This window comes from Lytechinus pictus, chromosome 4 (genome assembly GCF_037042905.1).
Source record: "Lytechinus pictus isolate F3 Inbred chromosome 4, Lp3.0, whole genome shotgun sequence".
In the NCBI taxonomy this organism is placed as follows: domain Eukaryota; kingdom Metazoa; phylum Echinodermata; class Echinoidea; order Temnopleuroida; family Toxopneustidae; genus Lytechinus; species Lytechinus pictus.
The window spans coordinates 14,631,418-14,647,737 of record NC_087248.1 but is presented as its reverse complement, the minus strand read 5'-3'; the positions used below and the strand labels follow the sequence as shown (position 1 = coordinate 14,647,737).

Below are 16,320 nucleotides of genomic sequence, written 5' to 3'. Positions count from 1 at the left end.
TTCTTTGAAAACGCAGATCTCCATGAAAATTTAATTTCTCTATGGGGGAGTCTAAATTTGGTGAGAATGTATTCATTAAGAACTTAAATATACATGACAATGAAGAAATCATCAAACTTTATTGGCAGTTTTGAATAATATTCCTGAAATGTAAACTCTGTCTGAAACAGAAAATCACCATCATTGAGGCCTTTACTGAGCGAATTGTCCCCCAGAGCTCTGGCAGAGAGACAGAGCTCCAACTGGCTAGCTAGTAAAAGCGCCAATGCGTGAGCCTGCCGCCGTCCTTGTAAAAAAGATGGAGCTTTGTTTGATGATTTATTGTCTGATATAATACCTCATCCCCTAGAAAAAGAAAACAAATGATTTTTTAGTTATAATTGATAAATTATAAACTTATTTTGGAAGTTAATGAGCCGTTTTGAAAACAAAGCCGAATGACAACTCACCAATGCTAGGTTACTACTACTAGACTCTGGGATTTATTTCCTGTGTAATTCGAATTATTGTATCACAGAATTGTGATATCTGTAGGGGAAACATGTGCATTCGAAATGGCACACGGTGGTAGTCATAATGGACCCCTATACATGCAACTCTTTCCCGACCGTTGCGTTGATTTTTTTTTCCATACCTGGTACCATGTGTATGGAAATACGTGGTACAGAAAAAATAACGCAACTTTGGAATTTGAAACTGCGCTACTCGCTACTTTTAAGGCTTCTTCGTGATTTTGAGTGTGGATTTTGGATGGTTTTTAAATGGTAAGCGGAGCTCGAGCATATGGCACTAGTGGGCCGTTGAGTTGTTATCACTCGGCAATAATTTCGGGGGCGACATTCAGATTTTATGTCGCCCCCGAAAGCATGATTTTGGGTGATTTCGAGGGCGACTTTAGGCATTTTCGCGCAGGTCAGCTATCGCGAGGCGCGCTATTAATCGCGCTACCAAAAATGGATTAAGGCGCGCATGTAGCGCGCGATCGCTCTCGCGCGCCTTAAAATCGAGTCCCTGGTATACCCTGATTAAGTGGCATACAAGTAGTTCTCATTATGTACATTTGTAAGAAAACATCCAAGCATGCAGGCATACTTTTATGGTACAACTTTTGGCAAAAGAAGCAATGATAGTCAATAGTCATGCTTCCTTTATGCTGATCCTGATTATTGTAATTAATTCATATTGAAATTTTTTTAAGTAAATCATTTACATATTTTGCTAGAAATACATCGGCCTACACCAAAATGAACAGGAATTGAAGAGTTTTTCAAATATCATAATTCAGAATCTGATGTTTTAGAAACCTTTAAACTGCATCTTTGACTGATCTGATCAAAAATTATAATGCAACATACATGGTTTATTAAATTTATTTACAATATTTTGTTCTTATCTAATCATCTGACCTTAAAAGTAATTCTTCACCATGAATAAGAAGCGAGGGGTAATCATGAGTCATGTGTACACTCCTACACACAGTGCATGCACTCTGTGGATTCGACAAAAACACTAGTATGATTCATACATGTTCAAATAGACTTCCTACTTCATGTTCTAGGAAAAATTTCCTTTCAATTTAAAACAAACCACTATTCTCTACCATAATGCATTTCAATGTCAGTGATATTGCTGACAAATGTACACCAATCATAAAAGTCAACAGTAAAAGAATTTCTTTATGGTCACAATTGGGCATTCATGTTATAGGCTATAGTATAGGCCCCCTATTACAATGCATTTTTTGTGAGTTGTGCTGTGTATTGATTGTGCAATTGTCTACTTACCTTCCGTAGTATATCAGGGGTATTACTCAAAACTCGGCTATCTGCTGATGTCCTCCTCTCCCTGTATAATCCTCTATTCTGTAAACCGGGAGAATCCCGATATCCTACATGCGGTAGCCCTACTAATCCTAATCCTAATCCTAAATTAGCATCTGCCGATTCCATCGACGGCGTTCGTCCGACCCGGCTCACCAACGGAGCCCTGGAGTCGGCCGACCCCGCATCACTCCCGGTCCAGTCCACGCTTGGTACCCTCCCCGTCGAGAGCTCGTCAATGGTACTCCCTCCTTCATCGTCGGAAGATGGACCAACAAGGGTGAAATAAACTGCTGTTCCTCCTTCTTCTCGTAGCCTATCCACAGCCATAAGCAAATCGCTTCTCTGTTCCAAATTCACAACTCCGATCGCGTCCAAATCATCTGGTCCAATTTGCTTGCAAGTTTCCAACTCATCATACCCGTTATCCAAGAAAGCTTGCGAATAGGCAAGCATGTCTAAGGATCGCAGCCATTCCGTGACTATATTCCCATCGTATTCGGCCATTTTCAAGCTCATATGGTAAAACCGCTCTTTAAATTCTTAAATATATTCCTCCTCCTGTATCTTCAATTCATGGGTAGGCCTTGTTCACAATAAAAATTCTAAAAACGATGAAATCGTAAACAGAGCATCTCGTTTTTGGCGAATAAAACAGCACATCAACAAACCCGTACCATTCCTTAATTCACGAAACAGGTGCACTGCGATGATGGGAGCTACTCGTACTACTACACAGCGCGGCGTCACGTAGTAAAATGGGTACGGGAGTCGGAGCGAGAAATACCGAATGAATGAATGAAGGCTCGCCGTACACACTCAGTATATCGCACGTACAATTCATTAGTGTCAAATGCTTGTGTGTGGCTTCGCGAGGGCTTCCACAAAAATGCAAAGCAGATGCAAGCTGTGTCCATGATTTTACGAAACGCAAGCGGCGCCGCCATCTGATCTATACAGGGGGGTGAAACTCCGCTTCTGCATCCGGTCAGACATGGGGAAATTTTGGAAGGTCAAAAGTGCACACTGCTCCCATTTTTCGCGTACAAGCCTATGGACACCGCAACTTCATGGCACACCAGCGAAACGGAGGCGTGGTCATAATTGGCCTGCGCGCAGAGCGTAAAAATATGCAAATAAGAATATTGTCACTAATTAGCATAATGCGCGACGTGATTGAATATGAAATTAATTCATTCATTCCCCGTTCATCCCCCGCGGTATTCAGTTGTTTATTCATCTTTCTTTGTTTACATATTTTTAATTATTATCTGTCGCGATTATTACTACATCAATTAATACAATTATTTATTTGCTAGCTATATTTCCCTGGAAGACATATGGAAGCTTACAATAGGGATTTATTAATCATGATTGAACTTTGGGATGTGCTTGCTCTATCAGGTGTTTATCACTGCATATTATTTTCATTACACATCATGAATAGCCATAATTATTCATATGTTATTATTATTATTTTTTTTTTTTTGGGGGGGGTAAGTACTCAAATGATCAGAGAAATCTGAGCAAGAGAGCAAAGCAATCAGAAGGTAATTTTGTCCTTATGAAATTGAAATGAGCAATCTGGTGCAAATCTTATGAAGATTTAAAAAACAACAAATTTTCTGAGTTTGGGATGGGAGCAAAAAAAAAGCCCAGTACTCCCCCCCCCCCCCCCCCTCCGCATGAATTCGCTCTCATCAAGGCTATCTTATAAAGGTCACTTTCAAGCAAAATAAATTTGTTTGTACATGCCCGCCCCCTAAATCTCTTGATCCCACCCCCCCCTCTCCAGCTCTCTCTTCCACACACACACATACCACATAATCATGCGAGCAACAAATTATTCTCATATCATTTTTATTTCTATCCCACTCTTAAATCAAACTCATTTATCTCTTTAGGAAGAATATTTAATTTGGCTGCGCCTTATGATAAAATGTCACAGTATGCTATTTTGCAATGGCTTTTATGGAATATCTTGCCATGCATGCATGGTATTTTGATACTTAATGTTATACTCTTACCTGTTGTACTAGTATCATACCAATAGATACCTGACAAACAAAATCAATAAATCAATTAATCAGTAGCACCATCATATTCCAGTCATATAGAAGTATTCTTCATTATCATCATTACCATCATCTAAATAGTGCCATTTCATCACAACATAGTTTGGTAGCAACAACATCATCATCACATATCTTTCACGCAATATGAATTGGTGGATTAAATAAATTACGGATAAATCAAGATTAGAAATTATATTTCAAATTAAAATGTTTATTAAGGAATAAATTTTTGAATACGTGATAAAAATATTCCTATCCTTTTTTTTCGCCAAAGCATCACATTACATCAGCAAAATGCATATGATGAAAGCAACAGAAATTGCAAGGTTGTTACAAGGGAATGGATGTATTTTTGGGTAAAATCTAGAGAAAAAAAGAAATAAAAAAATAAGTACGTATATTCACTTTCACAGGTATTGATAAGCCTTATATAGTCAATATAATGGGGCATGAAGGATGTCATTAAAAAAGATTAATATACCTCTCTCTCAAAGTCGGTTCCTCAAATATCAAGTAATTTTTTCAGCATTTGCTGACAAGAAATAGCATGCTTATCTAACTGGGGGCACTTCACAAGAAAGGGGAGCCTGTTTCCACATTCCTCTAAAGAGTGCCTTCCCAAATCTGCATATTAGTAAATCAGTAACAAAATTGCATATTGTCTATTGTTGTGAAGTGCTGTGTTCTTTTTCCAACATTTTTTTTTATTTGCAGAGCTAATTTAGTTCATAATACGGGACATGGACAATACAGTGCCCCTTTTCACTTCTCAAAAAATAAATTCAACAGCTTAATGTCCAGCACTACAGCTGGGTCCTTGTTTTATGAAGACTTCAATTATTGTAAATTTGCCCCAATTGTAACCAGCAACTAACCTCAATGTTGATCTGTTGCTTTAATGTTTCCATGGTAATTGTAACTAGAATGGCAAAGTTAGGGTAGTGGTTAGTCTTAATGAAAGGGGGTCCAGGAATGAGAGTGATTTCTTAGTCCTTTGTTCTGTCACCTGTTTTAGTATGCACATTTTTCAATGAAAACCCATTATTTCTTATTGTCTTATGTATGTCTGTAGGCATGTATGTTACATAGCCCAGACCTCAGTAAAGACCCATTCTGAATTGATTATATTACCAGAAAGCAACCTATCCCTTTCAAAATAGTAATATTACAAGTTATTTCACTACTACTCCATTTAGATGATTAGAACTTTAATAAAGGGTGGGTAGGTGTGCCCTTTGGGAAAATATTTTAATATTGTGTGAAACCTATGGACTTAAATATTTATGCTCCAATGTTATTATTTTTTCTACAGATGTGTAGTTCAAGCAACATTCAATATGTATTGACACATTTATTCAAATTCATTCAATTTTTAAAATGTGTAATTGTGATGAAGTAACTACTTGTTATGAACTTGGCCAATATATTTCTTCTTAATCTGCCATGGTGATACTCAAACAGCCTGCAAAACCTGCATGGTAAACAAAAAAGAGAAAAGAACAAAATGAGCTGCTGATACAAATTATTCTTACTCATCTAGTCCAGTTTATTAAGAACTTTAAAACTTTTTATTAGGCCCTACTCTTCCATGCAATATTATTTAGATAATGCACATGTAGTAATCTATATAGACAGATAAAAATCATAGATCACTATTTATAGATCATTATTCATAGAACTTTTTTAATTAAGTGTGTAAACTCATTCAAATATATATAATAAGATTACTCTCAATATTTTGTCCTTTTTATTTCTGTCTACAGAGTAACTGAGTTTTAAAGTGATATTCTGTATGACTAGTATAGATGAGAGACATGGACAATAAGTATGCATTGATGAGAATGGAATGGTGAATCTGAATCCAAATAAATATTAACTCACAATGGAGCTTTACTATATGGAATTAAATGATTCAGAAAAAGTTGCTATAGCCCCCCCCCAAAAAAAAAATAAATAAATAAATAAATAAAATAAATAAATAAAATAGGGGGCATTTCTTACGAAAACAAGCATACCTTGCAAGTTTTTAGTTCAGATATCCTGTTCCTCATCAGATTGTAACTCTTGGTGATGTGCAAATGGTAGTTGACTTTGTACTTCTGACTGGGCTGGGACTGCTAAGAACTTGATTCCATTGGATCTGCAATGAAAAATACACACAATACATGTACTTTACAGTTTAGAATTTTAGAGGTGATAAATAAATTCCTCTTTTAAAACAATATTTTCAAAATTTCCAGCTTGTCATATCCTAAGCCTATGAATATTCCCAACTAGAAAGAAAAGCTGGTCTTGACTGAAAACTTCCCTTCTCTCTGTATCATGTTCCACTGACAAAATAGGCATAGGCCTACCTGGCTCTGTTTCCGCTGACCATCTTCATTGTCAATAAGAGTCAGTAAATGGTTCAAGCATACATGGCCTACTATAGCGAGGCCTTTTGTCAATCTTCAATAAATATACACCAAGCCAGCTTTGACAGATGTAGGATAATTATTATTTGTGTGATAATTTGGCTCTCGCTCATTCACCAGTGCGAGACAATTATTTAATTTTTTTGCACTCGTCTATAAACATGTGAATCTCTACGTCTAAGTGAGTTCCTCTTTAAGTTTAATTTTGATTAAAAAAAAGGTTAGCTTGCTTGCAAGTTTAAATGACCCTTTGCCTTTCACCATTAATAAGGTCCAGTGATGAGGACAATAAAGATAAATCAATTGGATCAGCTCCTCTCTCTGCTTATACTTATAAAATTCAAAATGGGACACTATAAATTTTCTCAACCCTTCCCATAAAAATTGCACACTCATGGTATACGATAATTGAGCAGTTTGAAACCCAAAGACGTTATAAGTTGAAACCTGACAAAGAAATGTTGGCCGCCGAAAATAAGAATCATTTAACTCTGTTATGTTAGGCTAATTATAATTTTAGTCCAATGGTCCAGGCAGGGACTAAAATAAAGTTAACTTAAATCTTCGTAGAAAAAAAATCAAATCAGACAGATATAGAATTTCATTTTAGAAATCTAGATCTAAGTTAGACCTATCCTATAGGGCAGGAGGGCCTTACTTTAGTAAAAAAAAAGACTAAAATCTGTCTCAAATCATTGACATTGCATAACCATGGCAAAATCTATCGATATCATTCCAAATAGATTTAGTTAATTTCATTTTTTAATTTAATTTCTTTTTAATTAAATGCAGATAATTATATTGATTCATATAAAGATGAAATAGCGGTGTCAAAAAATCAGTAGGCCCAGGCCCAACTTCAAACTTCAACTCAAGCTTGTTTGACACTGACCCAGGCCCAGGGAGCTCCTGGTTAGTTTGACACTAATTCCCAACACCTAATGACCTAGCTTACATCGGCGCTTTCGCAGCCGGCTGGCACCGGCGGCATCAAAGGCCGTATCCCGCTTTGACTATATTAGGCTTAGATTTGATGCAGCTTTGCCGTTACTGAACAAGTCCACATCTACCCCTGATATACAATAGAACTGAAATACATATTTCATAAGGACGGACATGAAGCATTCTAATTAAAATTAACAAACTTAGTTCTACGAAAAACTGTATTATTTTCTGAGAAAATATGTCAGTCAGATCTCAGATTTATTTGGGATCAGGAAAAAGAAATGGAAATATGGAAATTGTGGTTTCCGTAGTAAACTGCACATACCGGTACCGGTATGGCCCTGATTGCGACGCCGAACCCCATCAAACACATCACAATTACAACTGAGATCAAAGCACGAAATTGAACATAACTTACTTTAATTTGTATGGAATGCCATTACTTTGATGTAGATGTTCCCTCAAAGATTTTCTGCTCAACTGAATTTCACTCAGAAATCATGATTCCGGACACTAATTCTATAAACAGTTAATTAGTCTTGCTATTGTACTTCAAAAAGTTGAATTTCGCGGAGTAAAAAAGAACGACACTTCGCACAGATATCGTAGGGAATTGTGGGATGGAAAAAAATGTTTAATGCATGAGGACATGAATAAAACATTAGCGTTTTATCCAATCACACAAGTGCATTGTGCGTATTTTGACGTCATTACTCATGAATTAAACATTGACCTTCCAAAATCAACCTTCAAATTGGCCAAATGGCAGCCATGTTTGTTATGTACAAAACCTATGGAAAATCAAAAACGCGCGGAAAGAGTTCCCTCTCTAGCTCCCTTCGGGAGCTTACGTATACGTAAGATCGTATCTCTGTGGATCTATATAGGGTACCCAAAAAAGCTTATTAAGTTATACGCCAAATTCGCCTTGTGATAAATTATAAATATCAATATGAGGGATTCTTTTAATGAAAGAAAGTAAGTTAACCAAAAATGAATAGAAGTTCACTGAAATTTCTTTTCCTTAGTTGATAGACTTAGAAAATACTATCAAAAAGCAACAAAACAATTTTGGCGGACTAAAGCAAAATACATGATGGAAAGTGTCTTTCAGCAATTCGAAAACACAGTTTGAGTATTTATTACAAAGTAATGATCAGCGATATCATTTATTTCTATTTGTCAAATAAAAATGTGTCGATTCGATGCATTTATTTAGATACCTTTCCCTTTTACTTGAACCAATTAATATAGCAAAATATCGTCCACAATGATTCTCGATATTATTCTTTAATAACTTATAACCTATTTTTACATTGTCAAAATATTGAGGTGACATAATCACCTCTCTAACCACGCCCACTTCCCTGGTTTGGACATCCATGGATTTTTTTTTTTTTTTTTTTAATTTTCATCGATTGAAAGAAAAGAATTACAAACCAATCGTTCAAAAATAATAACAAGAAATAACAACACTCTAAAAATATTGGGTGAAAATTGTCCATGAGGGTATTATGTGTCCAGCCAACATTGGGCATTTCTTTGGGGCATATTTATTTATCCAGTGTGATGAAAATTTTTCCCATTATATAAAGTAATTGCGGCTTATTTGTTAACCTTACTGGATAATATGCTTCCCGCATTGGGTAAAATACTGCCCCAATTGGTTGGACACACAATCGTGCTGATTAAAATTTTACCCAATGTTTTTTTTTTCAGTGAAGGCTAGAACTAAGAAGAGGCAATAATGAGCAGCATATAACTCAGTAAAGGTAAAATTAAATATGTTACATCAACCTTAACAAATCGAACCGCCGTTTACTAAAATGTTGCCTTAGTTCCTCTTTCCTTTGTGCAAGTCTGTATTATGTCTCTTTATGTTCAGATAGTCCTAAAACCTTGCGAGAATTTATGAGTAATAAATAAATATGTTGATATTATTATAGCAGCAAAACCGGTATGCGCCATACTTACGTAAGGGGGGGGGGGTTAATCCACTAGGCCTATGCAGCTGAAGGAAGTCGCAAAAAATAATCATTGTCGTGTTCTCCAGGGATAAATAACAATTATACTCTGGTTGCACTGATCTCACCCAAGGACCTTATAGACCAATAATAGAATGGACACAATAATATTGCCACCCAAAGTTATTGAGAACGTAACCTCAGACTTCTATACTATTCATTCGAATGAAAAATAGTTTCTTACTTCAATTTGTTGTTTATCCTAGTAGCATTTTTATGGATTTTGTACAGTTTTGTTGGAAATGGGAAAAAAGGGAGAGAAAAAATTGAACTGAAACTGAAAACTGATAGTAAAGAGGCATTTCCCCAACATTACTTCTTTGGTGACTTTTATCGATCAGACGAGATCACAAATTTCCGACTTTTTTTTTAATACTATTTTCGTCCGGTATTACCAAAACTTTTCCATGCATCTGATGATCTATAAACATCGAAACGGTCTTGTTGCCAGCTTAATGATGTTTCAGTGATAGAGCATAATGGATATATCAAGAAGAAGGAAAAGTATTTAGCCAAAGGATTTTACCACAAAATAAAACAAATAGATTATAATATAAACTGATTTTAATTTTTCATTTTTATAATAACTGATATGGGATGTTCTTTTCATCCTCCTTTAATCAATACGATTCTGATTAAAGTGGTGTGTCAGTGCCCATTTTATTTTGACGCATACCCCCATCGGCTCTGGTGGCCAATCCTTTTCCTATTGTTGGAAAGCGCCAGAAGAAATTTGTAATGGTAGAATAAGAAGAAGATTAGCCAATTCCACCTGTCATTCTCCTTTTATTGTGGTTATACTTTGATTGTAAGCTTGCTGATAAATATGCCTACTTAAATTCCCCCACTGCGAAGACAAGTTATTCTCTGTTCTGTGTTACCAAAATAATATAGAGGGTTGTTTTTCAATAAAATTGCATATCCCTTTGGAGGACATGGGGTGCAATCAAAGTACTCACGTTTGTATTGTTCAACATGCAAACTTAACCCTACAGTATATATAAACACTGTATATCTTTATACAACTCTATATAGACTATATTAACCAACATATTATAGCTGTTTAACAGTTTAAACAAGAGATTAAAATCTTAAACAAAGTTTAATTTTCAATAATCTTTAATTTTTTACGCATGGTTATGTAGACTGTTAAACAACTATAATGTAAAGTTCATGTTTATGGTAAACAATGTTGCATACAAATTTAAACAAGTTTGTGTAATGATATAGCTTAACTAATAATAGAAAGAAGATGTTGTTTAATATACCTATAAATTTATCGACTTTGATAGGTAGTACAGATTGGTATTCAGCAGTTAGTGAGGATGCCTTTTATACTAGTTTGTATTTTCTTGATGACACTGCCCCATTGCAAATCCGACTTTGTATCTCTTTGGGTTTTTACCGTGTGAAAATGTATTTTATCTATCCATCTATATTATAATTAACCCTCAGAACAATCCATTCATTCAGTTTATGAACTTAACCACTAGGACTAGTGTGATGACCCTGGCTGGAGCCCCCCCCCCCCCAAACAAAAAAAAGTGATACAGAGCAGTGTATTTTCTGCAGAATTGTTGCCTATTTAAAGGCCAAGTCCACCCTAGAAAATGTTGAACAAGCATAACGCTTAAAATTTCATCAAAATCGGATGTAAAAAAAAAGTTATGACATTTTGAAGTTTCGCTTATTTTTCACAAATCAGTGATAGGCCTATGCACAACTCAGTGACATGCAAATGAGACAGTCGATGATGTCCCTTACTCACTATTTCCTTTGGGTTTTTTTATTGTTTGAATTATACAATATTTTATTTTTTATAGATTTCACAATAGGGACCAACTTGACTGAACCATATATTAAACAATGCTAATTCCACATGTTCATAGAGGAATTAATCGTTGTTTCACTTGACAATGACGAGAAAAATTAGAATATTTCATTTTTCATATAATAAAATACAAAATAAATAGTGAGTGGATGACATCATCAGTCTCCTCATTTATATACCGATAAGGATGTGCATATAACTGTTTTATGAAATTAAGCGAAACTTTAAAATGCATAACTATCTTATTTTACATCCGATTTTGATGAAATTTTAATTGTTATGCTTGTTGGATTTTTCTTTTTTGTCCAAAACAACTGTTTGTTGGGGTGGACTTGTCCTTGAATTGTTGCCTATTTAACATGGCGTGCACTTAAATTCTAAACAGATTTCCTGAAATTCTTTAACTAATGAGTCTCAATCAATATTTAACATATCATTTGCTAGAACCTATGATCACATTTGATCAAACTCATTTCCCAAGTAACACATCGGTTTAAGTTATTAATTTTAAGTTATTTTATATGTCTTGATAACATCTCAAATTAGCAATAGGCCTACAGACCTTCATTCCTGTCAATGTTAATTCGCGACCAGCAGTTATCTAAGCGAGTTCAACAACCGAATTTCGACTTTGATAAATCGATATTTAAAGTGAAACATAATTATGTGCAGCAACGAACATTCTGAGGGGAAAGTTAAAATGGTTTTGACATAATTTTAATGATACCCAAATCAATTTACTATTCCACTGCCGTAAGGCATACCATGCATGGGCATACAACAATTGACGACACTTTATAGGAAAGTGCACGACTCGTTTTCGATCCCGCAATAATTATGCAATGCATGTTTTCAATTACATGGACACCTGCTTGTCTTCAATAGAAATAATTACAACGCCATTTAGTTCCAGAAATTGATACGGACATGTTGCAACTCTTTCAAATAATAGGGCTCAAGAGGCATGCGACGTCGGATTATGCGCCGTTTACCGTTATAATCGTTTTCAATATCCGTTTTAGTTACATAACGGATCTATTTACTGCCGTTCCCGTTATTAATCCGTTACCTATTCTCAAGAAATAAGTTGAGTGGGTCGAGAACGAACGCACCTGCTCATTACGGATGTTGCTGGTTTCTTATGAGTTTCAGTTTCAGTTTTATTTTTTCTCATTTCCAACAAAACAGTAGACAAAATCCATCATAAATACAGTTATAACAATTTAAATGTAATAAAGAAACATGTAACACAATATATATATATATATATATTCATCTAAATTATACATTTGAAACTTAAAATGGATCATGAAATATTTGTGGCTGAAAATAACATGCTGGAAATGGAGAGGTCCACTGTGAGTGCCTGGTATAGGGGGGGGGGTGAAGGGGTTGCTAGTCTGGTAGCATTGTCAAGGATTTCTCCTTCATTGTTCTTTAGTTTGTTCTCTGTATTTCTTAAAATCTTATGATATAACATTTTTTCCTTCAGCATTTTTCTTAATATTTGATTTTGTTTTACATGCATAGGCGGATCCAGGGGGGCCGAGGGCCCGCCCCCCCCCCCTATTGGCGGAGCAAAAAAATGAAAAAAAATGAAAAAAAAGGGGGAAAGAAAAAAAGGGGGAATGAAAAAAAAAGAAAAAGAAGGGGAAAGAAAGGAGGAAAAAGAGGACAAATAAGAGGAGGGGGCGAGTGAATAAAATAAGGTCAGGGGAAGACTTGGAAAATGAATAAAATATATATTTCATGTCACTATATTAAATTTTCGCTCGCGCTTCGCGCTCGCATAGCCTAATCGATGAGATACATATCTTGCTCAATAGTCTGATATGTCGCTTAAAATATCAATTAAAAATATATTTGAATATACAAAGCATATTTCAGCTCGGACATCGAGCTTTCATTATTTTGTTTGACTTACAAATTGATTGTTTAAGTGCTCTGATTAATTTTATTGGGTGATTATGATTTGCAGCTTTTTGCACTGTGCGCTCGCATTATTTGATTTGCCAAATTCTATAACAAACTAGTAGTACTTAAAATCCCCCTTTGTTACAGTTTATCAAAAATTTCGTCTCGCGATTTTCGCTCGCATTATTGTTAAAAATATATCAACTCATATATCCTATTCATGATAACAAAGTGCTTAAAAATACCCAGTTTTCAGGCCTCAATGTTAACACATACTACTCACTCATTAGGCTTATTACATTAATAAATATCATACAATTTTCATGAATTCTTTTACTAAATTATCCCTTTTCAGAAAGGAATATCGACAAGATTCATATCGTGCTTAGAAAGTGGAATATGAAGATAGTAATCAATTTCATATGATGATAAATTGTCCAGGTCCTAGGTCGAAATAATAATGAAAATATCAGCTCGCGTTTCACACTCGCATCATTTATTAAGTGCTATCCACTTCACAATTTCCCTAAACAGTGCTTTAGATAGTGCTTAAATTCACCCTTTTCATACCGGAATATCAAATATTTTCCGCTTGCACTTCGCGCTTGCATTATTGGTTTTCGTGATAAAAAATGAAATATATTAAGAATGCCCAGATTCTGTCTAACTCTAAAACACGCGCACAAATGTTAATTGAGATACGCAGCTTCATCTTCGTTCAAAACATGCTAAAATTATCCAGTTTCAGATCAGAATATCAAAAAAATTTCTGCTCGCGCTTTGCGCTCGCATTATTAATGTAGGAAGATACCAAATTATGCATCCCTTTTCATGATTTACAAAACATGATTAGTGTGTCTCATTTTTAGGTCTGAAATCTCTTTTTTCCGCTCGCGCTTCGCGCTCGCATGAGTTGTTTGTTTTATACCTATACCGTTAATGATTACAAAAAGTGCTTAGAATGTCCATTGTTTAGGTCGGAAGGTAAAAAAAAAATTTAGCTCGCGCTTCGCGCTCGCATTATTTCACAGTTGAAATATGTATCGTCTTAATGGCTAACTGCAAAACGTCCTTAACAAGTTTCGATCAAGGCAGAACCCATATCAAAATTATCTAGTTATATACGCATCTTGCTCAGGTTCACAAACATTGCCAAGAATATTCAATTTTCAGGACAAAATACATAAAATTCCAAAAAATTTCAGGTCGCGCTTTGCGGTCGCACTATTTAAATGGGGCTAATGAGATTATTACACTTTTTATATTGTTTATAAGAATAATGCTTAGAAATGACTGTTTTGCCCCCCATAATTTTTCACGACCAAGAAAAAAAAGAGAAAAGGAAAGGGATAAGGGTGAAATATAGGCCTATTATTTTCCAAAAATGTTATGTCAAAATCTATCAAAAACTTTGATTTTTGTAATAAAATGTTAAAATTTTGGCTCGCTTGCTCACAACTTTGTATTGATTTTTACGCGATACGCCGCATTGAGCCCCCTCAAAATTTTTGGCTAATTACGCCACTAGGACAAGCCCTATAAGAAACAAACCCGGAGCGGCCAATTTGGGAAAAATATGGGTGAACAAAAATTCCGCCCCCCCCCCCCTATTGGCGGGAGCTCGACCAGCCCCTGTACATGTCAGGATTTTTAATATCCTTAAAGATCCTCTCATTTGTCGAAATCAATTTTCAAAACCAAACATGAAACCTATAGCGACCATAGCAGCATGTCTTAATGAATTGAAAACAACGTCTTCAAAACTGCAGGTATCTTTTTAACCCCAAGTCTATCAACTTAAAATGAACTCTGACTCAAAATTTGTGACCTGAATAAGTAACTTTTCGGAGGTAGGAGGAGGGGTGTAATATTTGCCGGATTTTTAACGAATATTGTAAGACCGTCAGCTGTCCCACCAATCTACATCTACAGTGCGTCCCACAAAAAACGAAACCGAGATTTATCGATGATTTATCATAACTTAATCGCAAATACAATAGACAAATGACCTACCATTTTAAAGCTTCTTTCATCTGATATTACTTAGATTATTTCTCATTCACGCATGAGTGAGCAAAAACAATTTGAAAAGGGGATACCAAAAAATCACTTGGCGGGCCGTATCTGGGTTTTAAAAAGAAAACCACATTTTAAAAAAGTTCAATATCTGCTCTTTAATTTGATACCTCAATTACAGAAAATGGACAAGAAATAACAAAGTTCTCGTTATTTGAAATAAGGCTTGAATTTCAATAATTTCATAAAATGAAGAGGTTTTACAGGCTAGCGTTCAAACTCACTCGACACTCCGTTTTGTTGACGATCTTTTGTTACCGTGTGATAGCTTCAGTGGGAAACCGGTGAAAACACGTTTATTTAATGAAATTATGGAAATACAAGCATTGTTTCGAGGGATCATAACTTTTTTACTACTTGACCATTTTCCGTGATTTAGGTATCAAAGAAAAGAGAAGATATCAAACTTTTTATTCATGTGATTTTCTTTTTGAAATTCAGATACCCCCCGCCAAATGAGTTTTTGGCATCCTTTCTTCGAATTGTTTTTGCTCAATCATGCGTGAATGAGGAATAATCTAAGTAATACCAGATGAAAGAGGAGATTCCAAGCTTTATATTGGTAGGTCATTTGTCTATTTTATTTATGATTAAGTTATGATAAATCATCGCTAAATCTCGGTTTCGTTTTTTCTGGGACGCACTGTATAATTGAATAGTGTGTGAACCGGGTAGCCTCGAGTTCTTTGACCTATAGATTCAACCATGCAGTGATTATGCATCTTTGAGAAGACTTGACCTCTGCATGCATGTTGGCAACTTTATAAATAACACAAAAACAAATAAACAACAACAATTACACACCCCTTCACACTTACATACACTCTAAGGGTACAATCTGGGGGTGGATGTGTGTCCTACCGATAAGACACTCAATCAACAAAAATTCTGGTAGATTCTATTTAACAAATAACATGAAAATTTTGGTCGATAAGTCACATATAACACATTGGTTATTTTTACCATTCATTCAAAGCCTTTTCAATGCATTTGTTCGAAAACAACTTCAAATTGATTTGATACATAAATATAATTATAATATATACGTTACTACTACGCGAGCTATGTATTCTAAAGGAAATTTACTGGGATGGGGACACCTAACAGACAATGCGCCCGTTTTGGTAAAATGACGCAAATGAGTACAACGAAATGCATTTTTTTCTCTTGTAGAATGAAAACATCAAGATGGCTTATGACTGAAGGCGTTGGATACTCGAG

At 35.3% G+C, this 16,320-nt stretch overlaps 1 long non-coding RNA gene across 1 annotated transcript; it reads right to left on the bottom strand.

The window, feature by feature from the left end:
* Window positions 1-4,085: 4,085 nt before the first annotated feature.
* On the bottom strand, window positions 4,086-7,850 carry LOC135153967 (uncharacterized). Its single transcript, XR_010293449.1, has 3 exons — window positions 7,673-7,850; window positions 5,911-6,035; window positions 4,086-5,366 (listed from the first exon to the last, which is right to left on the bottom strand). It is a non-coding gene; the product is annotated as an uncharacterized LOC135153967 (long non-coding RNA).
* Between the last annotated feature and the right edge of the window lie 8,470 nt (window positions 7,851-16,320).